Source organism: Ovis aries, chromosome 23, assembly GCF_016772045.2.
Source record: "Ovis aries strain OAR_USU_Benz2616 breed Rambouillet chromosome 23, ARS-UI_Ramb_v3.0, whole genome shotgun sequence".
Taxonomy (NCBI): Eukaryota; Metazoa; Chordata; class Mammalia; order Artiodactyla; family Bovidae; genus Ovis; species Ovis aries.
In genome coordinates this window covers 35,345,573-35,365,128 of record NC_056076.1, presented here as the reverse complement: position 1 = coordinate 35,365,128, position 19,556 = coordinate 35,345,573, and the positions used below count along the sequence as shown (strand labels likewise).

General features: G+C 40.3%; 1 protein-coding gene across 2 annotated transcripts in view; it reads left to right on the top strand.

The window, feature by feature from the left end:
* Positions 1 to 291: 291 nt before the first annotated feature.
* Positions 292 to 19,556, top strand: part of GREB1L (GREB1 like retinoic acid receptor coactivator) — a 247,693-nt gene continuing 228,428 nt past the window's right edge. For both annotated transcript variants that reach the window (XM_027960953.3, XM_060405398.1), the window contains exon 1: positions 292 to 449. The gene's annotated coding sequence lies outside the window, so the exon portion shown is untranslated. The remainder of the gene's footprint in view (positions 450 to 19,556) is intronic.

Below are 19,556 nucleotides of genomic sequence, written 5' to 3'. Positions count from 1 at the left end.
GGCCGTGTGAGTTTGGGAATGGAGGCGCGAGCCCCCGGGCGAGAGGATTCACCCGGGGCGGGGGGCCGCGAGCCCACTCCCCACTGCACTCCGCGAGGGTCAGGGAGGGGGGCGCCTGGAAGGGCGGTCGGCAGAGAGGCGGGGCGGAAGGGGGGGTCCGGGGGTCCCCGCCGCCGCCGCCCAGGTCCCGGGGAAGCGGGAGGGGCCGCACCTGAGGAATCCGCCTCCGGCCGCGGCGGCCGCCGCCTCGCTCCGCCCCGGGGACCTGGGCGCGCGGCCGGCTTGCCCGGCGCACACAGACGCCAGCCAGCGGCGGCGCTAGCTCCTCGGAGGAACGCGGCCGAGCGAGCGGAGCGCGGCGCCGCCACCCGGCTGGGGGTGGGGAGACGAGCCCCGACCCAGGCGAGGGCCACCCCCGGTCCTCGGCCCTCGCGCGCTGCCAGGGCCAGGTGAGCGGCTGTGGGGACTCGGGGCGCGGGGAGGCGGCGGGGCGCGGGGGCGGTGGTGATGAGAGGTGGCCAGCCGGGCGCCAGCGCGCGCCGCTGCCCTTTGGCGGGCTGTGCACACCCTGCCTGCGCAGGCCGGCGCGCGGCGGACTTTTTCCGGAGGGCTGGCCCGGCGGAGCGCGGGTCGTGAGCGCTGCTGCGTTTGTACGGCGAGGCTGGGCGCCCGTGCCAGCCTCAAGCCCCACGAGGAGACCCAGTCCGTGCGGTCCGCGCCCCAAGGCCAGAGGCCTGTCACCGCCGCCTTTGTGGCGGGAGCGAGGGAGCCCGTGCCGGAGGGCTGAGGGAGGCGGGGAGCGCCCCTCGGGAGCGTCTCCTGGAGCCCGCGGGCCGCCGAGGGGGGTCTCCCGGGCGCGGGGTCGGGGGCGGCAGGTAGGGAGGCGCGGAGGTGACGCGCGAGGATGGAGAGAGCCGAGCCCCGGGTGGAAAGTTGGGAGCGTCCGGCGGTGGCCGGGCGTTTGCCCGGGGTGCCCGGGCGGCTCGGCTCCGCACGAAATGTCACTCGGTCACGGGCGCGCGCGCGCGTGTCCTCCGGCCATCGTTCGAATTTCTCTGAGAGGGGCTGGGGACCCTGCTTGTGCCGACGGAGACACAAAGGGTTGTGTTGACAGCTGACCTGACGCGAGCGGACGGCGCGGAGCGGTGTGTGCAGGGCCGGGATGGGGAGGGAGGCGAGGGATGCGGAGGCGGTTTGTTAAAAGTTCATCAGTTTCCTCAGTCCGTCTTCCGGGCTCCGGGGAAAAAGGAACGTTCGGTGCCGACGCACTTCATGGGGCGGATCAGTCCGCCCGAGTCCACGTCGGGTCCAGAGCCGGGTTCGCCCGCGGAGCCGGACGGAGCCCGGAGAAACACCTACTCGATCGGTTCCTTTCCTCCGGTTGCGTGACTGATGCAAGGTCCTTATCCACCACCGCGGCCCTCTGGCCCGGGTGGAGAAGACAGAAACCACGTTTTAATTTGTCCTCCCTCCACCTCGCCCGGGAGGTGGGAAATCCCACTGAAATACCATTTTTAAAAAAAATCTAGCTATTTAAAGATGGGGAAGAGTTTGTCCGCAAAAGGTTTTTTGAATAAAACGCCCCTTTTAGAAACCTCCCCTTCCTCTGTACATCTTTTTTTTGAGGGGGAGGGGTACTTTAAATCCTGGAATTCTCTTTTGAGTTTTGGAACTGTGTTGGTTCCCCCCCCCCCCCGCCTTTCGGAATATTTCTATGTAGTTTTACAAATCGCAATACTGAAAATTTCAGATAGAGAAAAATTTAAATAATTGTTTTATTAAAATAGTATTACGTGCATGTAGGCATGTGTTTCAAGGGAAAGATTTAATTAATGAATATTGGAAAGTTATATGCAAAGGATGAAAATTTCAAACACCAGTGTAAAATATGCCCTCTGTCTCAGAGACCCATATTCCTAATGCCCTAGTCCTTCCTCCACCCAGAGGCAATCACTTTCCTCCTTTGTATATCCTTCTATAAACCTTCTGTTAGAATGGAATTACATTGTGGAAATCGAGGATGAAAGGAACTGGATATGTAAGACTGAACTGCTTCTCAGTGGTGATGAATCTTAATTTGTTATTCACTTATGATGATGTTAGACCCTTTCATTTGGCCTAAGGCACTTATCAGTTAGAATGCTAAAAATCTTAGAACAAGCATTCAGTGCAAAGCAGAACTATTAAATGGTTATCTCCCTCCATCACAAGTTTCTCCTGGTTTTTTATTTATAATCTTTGATTTTTCTTCCATTTCGGAGCTCTTTATGAAGTAGAGAATGAGAACTATAGCTATTCTATCCAGCGCAGCACATATCTGCAAGACATTGAAAGGATATATGAATAACTCCTGCTGACACGAGATAGTATAAAAATTTCAATAGTATGAAGGCCAAGGTTAAGATATTTGGTCATATCTCTTAGTTCCAGGCTTGGATTTGCCATAAATTAGCTAAATGAATTAACTTTCTAAGAAATGCTTTTGTTTCCTCCCCCAGTTAAATAAAGGAATTGAACCATGTGGCTTCTGAGCCTCCTTCTAACTCCAAAATTCTGTGATTTTTGGTAAAATGGTAGTTCTGTAGGTGTCAAACCAGTTGGATTGTAGGTATTAGTGGAGGGACCAAAAAAAAAAAAAATCCTAAATGGTAGATTCATAAAGAAAAAGTTGAGATGTTTAAACAACATTCCTGCTTTTATGAGATTGATATCATTGGAGAACAGCTACTTTATTTTCCCACAAAATGTCTGTTTATGCTACTGAAAAAGGTCGAACCCTGAATGGGCCTCTGTGTATCACCTTGTATGGCTAAGGAGAGTGAATTTTCTTCACAGCTCATGGTGCCATTTTTAGGGAAATTACTTTTACCAGACTCTTACTTTTCTTCTTAAAGTGGAAATAAAGTTCACTGACCTACTTCAAAGGAACTTTACCTAATTTAATTAGCGATTCTCAAAAGTATTTAGAATATGAATAATCCTTATGGCCAACCTATTTTAGTGACTTTATAAATATTCACTTAGAGATCATGTTCTTAGTAGGACACTTTTCTAATCTCTAAGACACCTGCAACTGTAAATTCCTAGAGGGCTGCAGGGAGCCGAGGAGTGATTTCAAATTTATGACAGTAAAAAGAGTTAAGTGATTTCAGTCACTATATGTGATCTCAGTTAAGGGTTTCAAAAGTACACTGTAATTAGCAGTTACAGAAATCATTCTTGTAAAAGAAAGAGATTTCATACTTTGAAGATTCGGAGTCAACAACAAAGAATATGATGTATTTAGTTTGAGTATCTGTAATATAAATACATTACAGTGAAGTTTTAGGAGTTGTTCAATTGGGGTGATAAGAATATGAACTAGAAGGTTAGATTTGTAAGGGTGCTGAGAGTAATCTTGATTGACAAAACTAACAAAAACAAAAGAAGATTAAGTACTAGTAATGAAATTCTTCTAAAATGGAATCGTTTTTGTTTTTGAGCAGCTTCCTTCCCATCCTTACCATGTGAATATGTATTTTTACAAATGTCTTTCATATTGCACATGTTTACTCTGATTTTTATGAACATTTTTCTATAATTTACTTTCTACTGTTTACAAGTAGTTTATTGTATCATAATTTACTTAGCTCTTTCTCTGTTTCATGATTTTCCTGTTTTTTAAAAAATACAATGGCTACCCTTATGAATGGGACCTTCTTTAAAACAAACAAACAAACAAAGAATTGTTTCCCTAGAGAGGTAATACAGTGTAGTTCTAAATAGTTGGGGTCTAAAATTAAAGGTTCTGTGTCCAAAACAGCTCCATCCCTTATGAGCAATATTGGGCAAGTAACTTATTTTCTCAGAGCTTCCTAATCTGTAAAGTAGGTGTAGTAATAGCTCTTAATATGGTTAAGATAAAAAAGCAGTAATACATGTAAAAAGAGTTTACGTATGTAAATGTTAGCTGTTTTTTAATTAGGAAATTTCCTGATTTCTTGTAATCTCCAAATTACTTTCCAGAAGGATTACATACATTTGTGCTTATTTGTGTGTACTTATTTTAAACATTTATGTTATTGTGACTAATTTGATCAGTGTAAAATTGTATCCGTTTGTTTTAATTTGCATTCCTTTGATCTTGTGTGAGGTGAGAGGTAATTTTTTTTTCAATAGTATTGCTACAGTTTTCTACTTGGAGAAGTGGAAATTTCATCACCTCAGCCATTTTGAACAAGACTATAAGACAAGCCAATAGGACGGGTCAGTTACAACACCAATGAGTGAACCAACTTTTCCAGGTTTCTTTCAGATTAGTTGTAGTTTTCTTGTATTCTCAACTGATGATGGATTTTATCCATTATTCTTAAAAATATGGCTGTTAAAATTAATGAATAGTGTTCTCTGTCAATCCCATTTAAGTGAAAATGCAATCCTCTCTTTTTTCCCTCGAAGGGCTGGTTTTTATTAATTAGCATTACTGTGATCCAAATTGGTGGATTTTGGCTAGGAATGCTTCCTAAAATGGGGGGAGAAAAGATCAGAGAGAGAAAGTTTCATGATTGTTAATCATGTTATTTTTTGGCTACCAGCGGATAATGAAGTTATATCCTCTGACTTGAGTTCTTATACAGTCAAGGTAATTTAGACTACACAAAAGCATGCCCTTGTTAGTTCTGGAGTTCCAGCAGCCCTGATATTTCTGGCAAACACACACCCAACGTGGATAACAGCAGCTCTTTGTGCTCCTGGGCTCCAGGAGGGCTTCCTATTGTGTACTCTTCCTTGCTTCCCATTCTTGACTGACTGGTGATAGCAGCTCCTCCAAGTCCAGATGTGAAGTCCCCACAGGGCTGCCTCTCTGCAGCCCGGCTCTGTGTTTATCCCCACCACCCACCCCTTCAGTGTCTTTACTTTTGTCCTCTGACATAGAGAATTCACTCTTTTCAAGGTTGTGGTTTCAGATTTTATTTTTAGTTTATCTCTGTGCTTTATGAGTGTCTTCAACAGTCCCTACAGTAGAAACTGTAGGCGTGATTAACACAGATTAACACTTAATCGACACTGGATAAATGTTTGTTGCTGTGAACCATATCTCCTATGGTCTTCTCTGTTCCTGGGCATCATGCTGTTTTTATGGTAAAATAGAAAACAAGCTCGGGTTGTGTGCTGGATTGCTGTGTTTGCCTGTACTACCAAGGTTAGGAGTTAGGGAACCTGCTTGCTTTGGCCTTTTGAACTTCTTGTGTGTTTAGAGGAGATTCTTAATTCTTGTGTCTTTCTTTTCTTCTGTAAAATGGGATGAACAATTAAAGGACTGCTCTAATTATCCATCTTCTGCACAGAGTTGTTGTGAAGGTAAAATGAACTAATAAATGCGGCCATGTTTTAGAAGAAAAGGGTGTATGAGTTCACACTGTGTCGTCGTAATTACACATTATCACTACACATCCAGAAGTGTCCGCGTCATAATTACATATTACCACTACACATCTAGGAGTGTCTGTGTCTTTGAGGAAGCCCTGTCCCAGTGTGGAGCTGTGCTGGGAGCATGGGGTTACATGAATATTCTTGGGGTCCAACCCAAATCGTGGGGGTGGGGCCTGTTCTACATTTTAACAACACTTCTGATACTGACGCACTCACATTGGGAGTAGTAAGCGTCAATTAATCCCTAGAATAGTATTCTTCTTGTTAAATGTTAGTGGTAAGATAATCCAGAAATACAACATCACTTTTGTGTGCTGAGTATGAAATGAAAGTTAGCTATTATCATTCACCTTTTAACCTCTCTGAATGTGATTCAGAGCAGGAATTGTAAACTCAGGTGCCTTGGAGCAGGTTGTTTGCCTGAGTGAAGCAGGACACCTGTAAAATGATAGGGTATGCTGAGTTCTGGTGGGCAAGAAAGACTAAAGGTAGCATGATTTCTAAGGCTGCACTGATGTTAGCCCTGTATGTCACTGCTAACCAGATCATTTGATTTTTTTTTCAAGTGGAACTGAAAATTCATATTTTTATATGAATTTAAATGATGGCAGTAAATTCAGACGGTAAAGAATCTGCCCGCAGTGCGAGAGACCCGGGTTTGATCCCTGGATCGGGAAGATCCCCTGGAGAAGGGAATGGCAATCCACTTCAGTGTTCTTGCCTGAAGAATTCCATGGGCAGAGGAGGCTGGAGAGATACAGTCCATGGGGTCACAGAGAGTCGGACATGACAGAGCGACTAACACACACAATACATTTTAAAGAAAACATATGGACCCAGGAAAACAAACCTGGAAGCCAGATAATTTCCAGCTTCTCAATTAATTGACATGGGTGGGGATTTCCCTGATGGTCCAGTGGTTAGGACTCCCTACTTCCACTGCAGGGGGCGCCAGCCAGTTCAGTTCTTGGTCAGGGAACTTAAGATCCTGCATGCTGGCCAGTGTAGCAAAAAAAAAACAACAAAAAACAAAAAACCACAACCCCCAAAACAAGAAAACAAGCCCCCAAAATGGGTGAAAATATTTGCATTTGGATTATTATGATGACAGAAGAAAGCACTCTGTTCAACATTATTAATAAAGAAATGCACATGAAAACCATACGGACATATTTCGACTTTCAGGTTATAAAGATTTAGTAGATCAATAATGTCTAGCATTGGCGATGGGATAAAGAAATGGTTTCTGTTATACACTATAAATTGACAATTACAACTTTTCTGGAGAGCAGTTTGGCATCATGTGTCAAGATTTTAAATGTCTGTACCTGTACTGTTCAATGTGGCAGTCCATCACTATGTGTGGCTATTTAAATTTAAATTAATTAACATTATATAAAACTAAAGATTTGGTTTCTCATTTGCATTAGTCACATTTCAAGTGCTCATTAGTTGCATGTGGTGGGTGGCTACAATATTGAACTGTGATGATGTGGAACTTTTTCTTCATCAGAGAAAGTTCTTATGGATAGCACTGGTTGAACCTCTGAGTCAGAAACGTCCCTTCTAGGAATTTGTTAGGAAGAAATAATGAGAAATGCATGTAGTAAAAACATCATCTTAAACATTATTTATAGGAGTAAAAAATTAGAAACAAACTGAACATCATATTTTACTAAAAACTGTGTTGTATTAAACATCCATGAGCTTCGCAGGTGGCTCAGTGGTGAAAAATCCACGTGTCAATGTAGGACACGTGGGTTCATTCCCTGGGTTGGGAAGATGCCCTGGAGTAGGAAATGGCAACCCACTCTAGTATTCTTGCCTGGAAAATTTCATGGACAGAGGAACCTGGCAGGCTACAGACCATGGTGTCGTAAAGAATCAGACATGACTGAGCAACTGGGCACACACACACAAATATCCATGATACATTGTTAGTGACAATATTCCTGTTGCAGAATCATTTTATTTATTTGGGGGGATAACTTAGGTACACAGAAATAAAGTAAGTGTTAGTCGCTCAAGCTTCTCTGTCCGTGGGTTGCCATTCCCTCTCCAGGGGATCTTCCCAACCCAAGGATAGAACCTGAGTCTCCTGCATTGCAGGCAGATTCTTTACCGTCTGAGCCACCAGGGAAGCCCACGTAGAGATTAGGGGAACAAATTTTCTCCTCCAGCAAATGATTGTAGTTATGACCAAGCTCTGCCTTTTTAGCCTGTAGCTCTTCTCATATTAGACTTGGTTGACTTTCACAAAAGAGCAAGCAGAGACACTTGACAATTCTTCAGGCTGCATCAGTATCACTAGGGTTCCTGTTAGAAATTCAGAGGCTCAGACTCCATTCCAAACATCCTGAATCAGAATTTCTCGAAGGGCCCGGGGATCTGTGTAATAACAAGCTCTCTACTTCCTGCCGGTATCTACCTCCTATCACTGATCTCGCCAGCTTTGTTTTATCTTGGCCAAGTGTGATCTCCTTGAACTCGATCCAGGCCCTGTTTGAGGTGCTTCAGAGGTGGCAGTGAAGAAAACTAACAAACATCCCTGTCCTGATGGGAATCAAACAATAAGCAAAAGAAATAAGTCAGTAAAATGTGTTGTCTTTTAGGTAGTGAGAAGCTCTGGGGAGGAAAACTGAAGCAGAAAGAGGACTTAGAAAGTGAGATGGGAGTTGAGATTCTCTCCAGGGTGTGACTGAGAAGTGACATCTAAGTGAGGACCTGAAGGCTGGGAGGGACGGAACTCTTGGAAATTTGGAGGCAGAGCATTCTTGGCAGGGCTCAGGTCCTCGGAGGGGTAACAGGGAGGCCACGCCAGGAAGAGCAGAGGCAAGTGAGGGAGTGAGGGGGATCAGATCAGAGCGGCCATCGAGGTCCTCTGGCTTCGGAATTCTTTGTTCTCCCTAGTGTACCCCACTCCTCGAACTCTTTGGTTAATCAGTTTGTAATGAGATCAGACATCCTTAAATTCACTGTTTTTCAGTGTGATCTGTCGACACCTGCCTTATTTGCCTGGGGTCCTTGTTAAATGCGGATAACTTGTCCCTGAGGAATTAGAGTTTCTAGGCTGGGACCCTGGAATGTGCGTTTTAACGATCTTCTCAGGTGGTTTTTATGGACACACAAGTCTGAAAACCACTCCTCACATTTATCATTTTGCAAGTTTAGCTTCTAGAAAGGAGGTATGTCTAAAATTCTCACCACAGCCTGTGGAGATCATAATGGAAAGATGTAATTGATACAGTGTCTCATTTACTTCCTGCGTTTTAAAACTGATTAAATTGATACTGCTTATAGTAAGTGACTGAAGTGACTTAACAGCAGCAGCATAGTAAGTTTATGTGTATACCTCTGTTGGAGTATTCGGGGATGGTAATTATTGTCATAATTGTTACCCACATCAGAGAATGAGGAACCTTTTCACTTGAGGGTTCTGTCCTCCCCCTCATCCAGTGTTTTTTTTTTTTTTTGAAAGGGTGAATTTCAATTTATTTGATTGTTTAAAATCATAGTTTCTTTTTTTCCATTCTCTTTCTTTCTCTCTGCCTCATGTTTATTTTCTCGTTCCTCTTCCTTTCTTCTTGAAATCTAACTATCTTAAATACCGTTACTGTTTTGGTCACCATTCTCTTTCACATTTCCATGCATATTTATATATATTCACCAACATAAATAATTTTACATAATAGGGTCATATGTTTTTTAAGAAACTAGTCACATCTTTTAAGAAATTCATTGTTGTGTGTGCATAGTCCCTTATTTGTGTCTGAACAACCCCATGAACTGTAGGTCACCAGGCTCCTCTCTCCATGGGATTTCCCAGGCAAGAGTACTGGAGTGGGTTGCCATTTCCTTTTCCAAGGGAATTTCCTGACTCAGGGATCAAACCTGTGTCTCCTAAATTTGGCAGGCAGATTCTTTACCACTGAGCCATCTGGGTTCAGGGAGTCTAAATTTCCTCTTTAACCTCCCTTTTCACTTCCACAGTGTGGCTAGTCTGCGCTTTATTTTGTTTAACTTTTTCCATGATCATGGAAACATATATATATATATATTGTATATCTTCAACATCTTATATATAATGTTGTACTTTATATAGATATATAATCATAATTATACATATAATTTCTTTTTTCTTAATATTTAACGAAACACAAGACATACCTGTAAGTCAAATGGCATAGCTCTTGTTTATTCATTTCAGTGACTGCATACTATTCTGTGATATACATATTCCACAGTTAAACAACCATTAACTTCACCAGAGGATGTTTATTTACACCAAACAAGAAGCCAGAGTTGTATACTAAATGACAGGCATATCTGATTGTATAATTTTAAAACATTTTTGTAAAGCAAAAAAAGAACTGTAAACAAATACCATAGACAAATGTTAGATTGAAAAAAAATCATTGCATATGCAGACAAAAAATTACCATCTGATATATAAGGAAGTCTTCACAAAATGATAAGAAAAATATTTTCTAAAGCATAATTTTAAAACAGTTTAAAAATGCTGTGATTAGGTCATTCATAGAAGCACAATTCCAAATGGTCAAAAATATGAAAAATGCTTAACTTTATCAGTTATTTGGAAATGCAAGTTAAAAATAATAGTAAGCTTCACTTGATACCTACCTGATATTAATATAGATCTTTAATTCACATTAAAATTTCCAAAATCAGTTTCGTTATTCACTGAAAATATATGCAGAAACTTTTTGTCAACAGTTATAGTAAAGCATAATTATTTTCCAAGGTTTCTCATTTGCTTAGAGAATTTGAGGAGAGATTGACTTTTATTCCCTTTTAGACTCAACTCATAGGCACAAGGCCCTGGAAAAGGAAATGGCAACCCCCTCCAGTATTCTTGCCTGGGAAATCCCATGGACAGAGGAGCCAGGTGGGCCGTAGTCCATGGAGTCACAAAGAGTCAGACACAATTCAGCAACAAATAGCAACAGCAACACAGCACAAGAGATGAGAATAGAGCCCAGAAAACTGGAGTTTGAGATCAGTTGTAGGACTTTCTTTTTTTTCCAAAAAGTTTTCTTCAATTTGAAAACAGAAGTTGTGGATTTTAGAGCCAGAAATCAATCCTAAGAGGAAAACAGGGTTTTACTTGACTTCCCAAGGTCACCTGGCTACTCCTTCATCCTTTCTGGTTTACTGTCCTGTTCTTCAGAGTCTTCTCATGCCTTTAGCTGCAGCTAATATAGAGAAGTGACATTTCAAGAATGTTTCCATTTTCAAAAAAGTATTGAATATACAGCATTTAAACAAATTATATTGTCATTGAGATTTTAAGTGGAAATAATAACATAATGAGAACAGTATAAAAAATCAGCAAAGACACATATCACAATCCTACTACCCTTACAAAATGAACTGCTTTTCCAACCTTACCTCAAGTACTTACCTATATGCATGAATGATTTCACAAATGATAATATTTCACTAATATTTCCAAGATCTTTTGGCAACTTTGACTTTTAGGACTTTCATGCTAGTCTGCTTGACTCTGGTCCTCTCTTCTGACCTGTTTTTCATGCCTGTCATTTCTAAGCCTTGAAATTTGTTTCATATCAGTTTCAGCCTGGATCAGATGCCTTCCTTAACATTTCCCCGAAATATTAGTATTCCATTCTAATGCATGGAAGAGAACAAAAAACTAAAGAAGTTAAAAATAATTAATTCCTTATATCTCCAAAATATATGGGGAGAGGGTGCAGGGAGCACTTCTTGGTGCTCGATGATATTGTCGAGGACTCGGGTTCTTTCCGTCATTTTCTGCTATCCTTAGTTGTTAGCTGTTTATTTTCCACCTTGTCCTTTCATTATACCAGGGTGTCAGCAGCACATTCAAGCCTTGCAAGGCTCTGACTGGAGTCAGGAAAAGATTCTATTTCTTCAAGTTAAATACTTTCTAAAGAGTTTACCCACATACATAGATGTCCCAAATCCCATTGGTTAGAATTTATCACATACTCATGTGTAAGCTTTTCATACTGTTCATGGGATTCTCATTGAATCCCATTCTCCAAATAACCCAATGCTGGGAAAGATTGAGGGCAAGAGGAGAAGGAGGCGACAGAGGATGAGATGGTTGGATGGCCTCACCGATTCAATGGACATGAGTTCGAGCAAACTCTAGGAGATAGTGAAGGACAGGGAAACCTGGCGTGCTGCAGTCCACGGGGTCGCAAAGCATCAGACATGACTTAGCAACTGAATGACATGTGCCAGCTAGTTACTGATGAGGAAAACAGAAATCCCACGACTGGTGTCGAATAATGAAGTTTCATTCCAGAGCCTGGGGAAAAGTCTCCTCTCTGAGATAAGCATGAATAACCCACACGTTTTAATATGGAAAGAGATCAGGAAATGATTCAGTTATACAACTAGCAGCATGTGTCATGAAATCCAGTTTCCTTAGTTCCCTTCAAGGCTTTTTATAACCTGACCTCATGATAATCAAATACAAAACCTCTGTTTTAGGCAAGCCGATCACTTGTCTTTCCTGCCTTTCTCATATGCGTTCCTACCTGTGGCTTGGCTCACTTTTCCCTTAAAAGTCTCTTCCTATTCCCTAGTGCTGGCTGTGGCTATAAAAATTAAAATTAATTACAGGTAAATTAAAAATTCAGTTCTTCAGGCATACTAATTGCATTTCAAGGCCCTGGAATGACCACATGTAGCTAGTGTCTTATTGTACTGAACATCACATTTACAGACTATTTCCACCACTTTAGAAAGTTCTTTTCGGACAACACTACTCTAAAGAGTCTTGCACATCATATTTAAACAGTGTTTGCCAAACTATAGGCCACTTGTATCAGAACCAACTAGAGACACATATTTTTTCCCCAGCTTTATTGAGCATACAGCACTGTATAGTTTAAGGTGTACATCATAGTGATTTAACTTATTTGACTGATTTGACCTCATGATATGATTACCAAAAAAGTTTAATGAACAGCCATCATCTCATACAGATACAGAATTAAAGAAAAAAATTATTTTCCTTGTGGTCAGAATTCTTAGGGTTTATTGTCTTAACAACTTTTGTAACATACAGAAATGTTAATTATATTTCTTATGTTGTACATCATGTCCTTAGTACTTATTTATCTTATAACTACGAGTTTGTGCCTTTTGACTGCCCTCGTCCAATTCCTGATCCTCTCACTCCCCACCTCTGGTAGCCATAAATTTGTTTCTTTTCCTGTGAGTTTGTTTGTTGGTTTGTTTTTGAAGTATAATTGACCAAACTATGTTAGTTCCTGTAAATAGAACATAGTGATTCGATATTGCTATACATTTCAAAATGACCACCTCAGTGTTTTGTTACCATCAGTCCCTATACAAAGAAAGGATATAATTATTGGCTTTATTTCCCACACTGTACATTTCATATCTGTGTTCCTTTATTTTGCAGTTGAAAGTTTGTACCTCTTTATCTCTCTCACTTACTTCTCTCTTCCCGCCACTCTCCTCTGGCACCCTCCTGTTTGTACTCTGTATGGATGACTGTTTCTGTTTGTTCATTTGTTTTGTTTGTTATATTTCAAATATAAGTGAAATCACACAGGATTTGTCTTTCTCTTTTTGACTTATTTTGGTTAGCATAGTTCTCCGTTTGTCCCTCCATGTTTGCAAAAGGCAAAGTTTCGTGTTTTTTTAATGCCCAAATAATATTCCATTATATTTATATCTATATATATCTCCCATGTCTTCTTTATCCATTCTTCCATTGACAGACACTTAGGTTGTTTCTTACCTTGGATGATGCAAATACTACTGCAGTGAGCATACATGTGCATGAATCTTCTAGAAAGAGTGCTTTTGTGTTCTTCAGAAAAATACCCAGAAGTAGAATTGCTGGACTGTATGGTAGTTCTATTTTTAGTTTTTTGAGGAATCTCTGTACTGTTTTACATAGTGGCTTCACCAATTTATATTCCCACCAGAATTATACAAAGGTTCTCTTTTCTCCACGTCCTCACCCACACTTGTTTTTTGTGGTCTTTTTTGATGGTAGCTATTCTAACAGTGTGAGGAATAGCTCATTGTGGTTTTTGTTTGCATTTCCCTGATAATTAGTGATGAGCATCTTTCATGTGACTGTTGCCTATCTGTAGGTCTTCTGTTCACTTTTTAATCGGGTTGTTTTTTTAAAAAAATTTGAGTGGTATGAGTTCTTTGTATATTTTGGATATTAACTACTTATTGGATACTTGAAGTTGCTGTCTAAATGTAGATACCAAGCTCTAAGTGTTTAGCCTAGTTTAGTTTATTTCCTTTATGGAAGTATCCTAAATATTGGAGTTTTTATTAATTTTCTGCTTCTCTAAACTTTTATAGCACTTGTAGTTTATGTATCAAAGTTTTAGATTTTCATTATAGATATTTATTATCTCTATTTCAGAAAGATTTTTTTTTCTGAATGTGAGAATGTAAGCCCTTTGAGAAGAGATAGTATGGCATTTTTCAAAATGTCTAATACAGTGTTGGGTACATAGTAAGTACAAAGTATTGACTGATTAATTACATTCCACAGACTTGACATATACAGTCTGTATTTAGTTGGCAATTCTTTGAAATGTCATAAAACTGTCTGTGGTATTGGGGAAAGAAGATAGATGATGATAAAAGTATTTCTACAATATTTTTCCTCAATTTCATTTGTTAGAAATAAACCTGAAAACTTTCTGCTTAGATTTCTAACAAATAGTATATGATGATATTCCCTATAAAAGTTTGAGTTTGCAGCATTTTAAAAAAAATGGCCATTTAAAATATGCTCTGATCTCTTGGTTCTCCTGTGGAATATAAACTAATCAAACCTTTGGAGCGATAGCTGATAGAGAACTTCTTGTTGCAACTGAACTCCCCACATGAATCAGGGTTTACTTCCTATCTAGAGAACCCGGTAACTATTCTCCTCTATTTTAATGATTTAATAATCACATGAAAATTGTTGGAGCAGGAAGTTAAGGTCTTGGTATATTAGAGATATTAGACATATCTTTACAAGTTGCAGCCCAGTGAAGGATCAAGTTAGACTAATAATTAATATTAGTAATAGTCATATTACTAGTAATGGGAATCATGAACAGCAGCATCTCATTTAATGTAAAGACTAAATGTAAGGAATGCTTCCCTTACATTCTTTTGTGCATGATTTCACAGATTGTATCATTCTATGGGTTGACATGAAAACAAACAGCAGCATTCTCTGGTAGGCTCATTACCTTAGAATACAAAGTGAAAGTGAAAGTCGCTCAGTTGTGTCCAACTCTTTGAGAGGTCATGTCCTATACAGTCCATGGAATTCTCCAGGCCAGAATACTGGAGTGGGTAGCCTTTCCCCTCTCCAAGGAATCTTCCCAAACGTGGGATTGAACCCACGTCTCCTGCACTGCAGGTGGATTCTTTACCAGCTGAGCCACAAGGGAAGCCCAAGAATACTGGAGTGGGTAACCTCTCCCTTCTCCAGCAGATTTTCCTGACCCAGGAAACGAACCGGGGTCTCCTGCATTGCAGGCACATTCTTTACCAACTGAACTATCAGGGAAGCCACCCTATAATACAAAATTAACCTAATTTATTTTTCAAGAAATGAGATCTTTATTGAACAAATAACTATTTTCCACTGGAGACTCCTGATATATTTTTGATGTTCAGACAGTTGATTTATTTATTGGATTTATTTATTTGTTGGATTCCAAAACAGTCACCTTTCTGAGATAATGGATCAATGCACCAAGCAGGATGCCTAATACAAAATCGTCCCTCAAGAAATCTCAGTTCTTTTTCCTCATCAGATTTGCTGAATGACATGCCTCAGACTTCATCGTGTGTGTGTGTGTGTGTGTGTGTGTGTGTGTGTGTGTGTGTGCGCGCGCGCTAAGCTGCTCAGTCATGTCCGACTCTTGTCTGGACTGTAGCCCGCCAGGCTCCTCTGTCCATGGGATTCTCCAGGCAAGAATGCTGGAGTGGGTTTCCCTTTCCTCCTCCAGGGGATCTTCCTGACTCAGGGATTGAACCCACATCTCCTGCTTGGCAGGCAGATTCTTTACCATAGCGCCGCCAAGGGAAGCCAAGCGAAAGCTGAGAAGCAGTGTGATATTACAATTGCTGCTGCCAATTAGTACTTCAAAGCCTTAAGAAAATAAGTACAGGTCAAACACAAACTTTACGGTGGAATTATGGGTGTCTATTTGCAATATGTGAACTTTAGTTTCCCAAGGGTAAACAACTATCTCGTAATCTCCCTTGTAAAGGTATTTAAGTGCGTGTGTGCTAAGTCACTACAGTCGTATCTGATTCTGTGACCCTATGGACTGTAGCCTGCCAGGCTCCTCTGTCCATGGGATTCTCCAGGCAAGAATACTGGAGTGGGTTGCCATGCCTTCCTCCAGGGGATCTTCCCGACCCAGGGATCGAACCTGCGTCTCTTTCATTGGCAGGTGGGTTCTCTACTACTAGGGCCGGAATAGCAATTAGTATTAAATGTTTAGCCCTCACAACTAATATTACCAAGTTTTTCCTTTTCTGGAAAAGTTAGACTATGTTAAAATCACCTTTCTGCCCCTTGTTCGTATAAATGGAGCAATCTAATATTAGGGGAAATATTTTCATAGTATTTTGGTCAAAAGATGTGCAGAAGTTGTTGGATATTGGCAGGTATTTCTAAAGCTAAAGCTCTTTTGGAGTCTGGAAGTGTAGTGTCTGAGTTACGGTATTTCAGATATTCTAAGTGTTTGCGGTTTTTTGCCATCATAAAGAGTCTTGAGTCAGTGGTATGCCTTATCTCAACTCTACCTCCAAAACAGGAAATGTGGCAGGACAGTGAAATGCATCCCATAGTTATGTATCTGGAATATCAGAGAGAAAGTATGTGTATATGTCAGAGAATATGCATAGGGCTTCCCAGGTGGCTTGGTGGGTAAAGAACCCACCTGCCCATGCAAGAGATGCAGGTTCAGTCTCTGGATAAGAGAAGATCCCCTAACCCACTTCAGTATTCTTTCCTGGAGAATCCCAAGGACAGAGGAGCCTGGTGGGCTCAAAGAAGGTTCACAAAGAGTCAGACATGACTGAAGTGACTGAGCATAAAAGCAACATGTATAGGCATAAAACATACCATTAATAAAAAACAACCAGAAAAGTCTTTATGATCCATATATAGTTTTCTGACTAGTCCTTTCCTGCTATTTAATAATTTAATTTATAGTAGGAATTAGTAATGTAACCCAGTAAATTAATAAAAGTTAATGTACACGTCATCAGGCATTGCACACATATTCTTTCTAATCTTCACAACAGCCTTGTAAAGTATGCATCATTGTCCTTCTTTTTATATCTAAGAAAACTAAGGCTCTGAAAGGTTGAAGTAAATTCTGTAAGCTCCTGTAGGTAGTGCATAGAAAAGTCAGATCTAGGGTTGGATAATTCAGAATCTTTGTTCTTTCTTCTATGTCACATTCTTGGGTGCCTGTCTTGTGACTCAACTAGAAGGTAAGATCTGGATATCAGAAGGTGCATCTTATGGAAAACATTGCTGTTCTTGCTGAAGATGGCATACATAGGTGCTCAAGGGCATATTAACTCTTTCAGGCCATCAAGCGACCATTCAGTACCTAATTTTTGAGAAATAGACTGTACCAAGGCTGTATCTTGGTTGCTGAGGAGCATAATGGAGGTCAGGTCTTGGATTTACTCACCAAACTTGAAATCTCCGTGACTGGAAGCGCTTTGTCCTTTTGTTCACTCCTCTATCTCTGTACCTAGAACAAGCACTTAGTTCTCCTCAATAAATATTTGTCAATGAATAAATGCATGACCTCTGTAGGGACCTGTGAGCTTTCTTCTATGGCTGTGGAATCTGTCCTTCACCTGGGTCAAGCTTCTTTCAGATCTAAGCCACTGACTTCAAGGGAGCTGGGAGAGGGAGGGTAGATGGAACAGCATAAGCTTATCACTTCTACTGGAAATACCACGATGAGCCCAGGCACTACAGAAGCTAGATCAGTAGCATTATCTTCTACATAAAGGATAGTAATAAGGAAAAATAAAACTGAAACAATACTGTGGCAGAAATGAAAGGAGATGCCCTTGATTTTCTCTTCTTTTTGAGTTTTACAAAATAATGATTTCTCATGCATGAAGGATGAGCATGCATCCTTCATGTATGTTAAGTTTATCATATTTACTTGTTTACAATTTTGCTTATGTAAATTAGGTAACATGAACTTTAAATTTGTCAATAAATATCCTAGTTAATAAAAAATAATTGAAAGCCATCTGTTTCCAGGATAAGGCTGCATAGTGGAAGAGAACCATGGAATTGGAAGTCTGGAAAAAGTGTTCTGAAACATGGGACAAATCTTTCCTACCGTTTAAACATTACAATTCATTTTGCTCGTTTGATTTTAAATTGATAAGGCTTTCAAAATCAAAATAGCATGGACTTATTTAGATACCAGGACTTTCCAGGTGGCGCTAGTGGTAAAGAACCTGCCTGCCAGTTCAGGAGACATAAAGAGACATGGGTTGGATCTCTGGATTGGGAAGATCCCCTGGAGGAGGGTATGGCATCCCACTTCAGTATTCTTGCCTGGAGAATCCCATGGACAGAGGAGCCTGGCAGGCTACAGTCCATAGGGTCACAGAGTCAGATACGACTGAAGGGACCTAGCACGCACGCACTTTAGATACCTCTACATGGGAGATTATCAGGCAGCTGTTTACCCTTGGGAAGCTAAAGTTCACGTATTACAAACAGACACCATAATTCCACCGTAAAGTTTGTGGTTGACCTGTACTTATTTTCTTAAGGCTCTGAAGTAATAATTGGCAGCAGCAATTGTAATATCACACTGCTTCTCAGTTTTCTTTTGGATAAAAAGTAATCACTGCATCAAATATGTTTGTCATTTCCTTAAAAATAATTTTTCTCTTCAGTTTTCCTACTGAGCAAGAAGTTAATGTCCAGTGGGGTTAACAGAAATCTCCATTGGGCAGGAAATTAACAATAAAAGTCAAGCTAATAAGTCTTCACCAAGTCCCTATAATTAGAATGGTGCCTTAGAGAGAGAGAAAGAGAGGAAAATAATTATTCCTGACCTTGGGGAAGCCTACAATCTAGTTAAGACAGTTTTGTGGCTTGTGGCTTTGTAGATTTAGATCTAATTTTATTTAAATCATGTTTCTCGAATCATTACTCATATAGTAAAAGATTTATATAACATATACGGAAGCATATTATTTATTCTGGTGCCAAATACCAAAATTATAATAACAATTCAGTTGAACTGATATCTGGTGGAAATTTAGTGTCCATGTTTTAAGCTAGAAGACATTTTTAACTTTGTTCATGAAGTATTGAATGTAAAATTTGAAACAGTGCTAGTGATGTTAAGGAAATCCTGGTATGAGCCTTAAATTTGTTAGTAAAACTTCATGGATATCAAGTATTCAATTTGTATCCTTTTGTTTTGGTAGAACAAATATTAATTTTAGTAAATGAGTTCCTTTTTAGAGGTTCTTTATGTTGTAAATATTAGGTATGAAAAATTGTCATTTAAAGAGAAAATGAGTAAAAGCTTATTTTGACCTTCAGTCGATGTTTAAAAACAAACTTGTACTCATTTGTGTAATAAACTACTCTTTTACTATAATGCATATAGATTATATTGAGAAATGATAACCATTTAAAGTATGGGATCAAAGAGCATTTTCTTAAAAATATATCTTCTTATAAACTTCACTCTAGAAGTTTGATTTCTTGCCAATTTTCCATCAGTGAAAGCTATACACACTCAAATTTGGCCCTTGATATATGTTTCTTATTGTTGTTATTTAGTCGCCAGATCGTGTCTGACTCTTTGCAACTGCATGGACTATAGCCTGTCAGGCTGCTCCGTCCATGGGATTTTCCAGGCAAGAATATTGGAGTGGGTTACCATTTCCTTCACCAGAAGATCTTCCCAACCCAGGGATCGAACCCATGTCTCCTGCATTTGCAGGCAGATTCTTTACCACTAAACCACCGTGGAAGCCCATGTTTCTTATTAAGTACAGTAATAAAAAAGTAATAAGACTAATCAGTGCCATATTTATCATAAATATGTTAT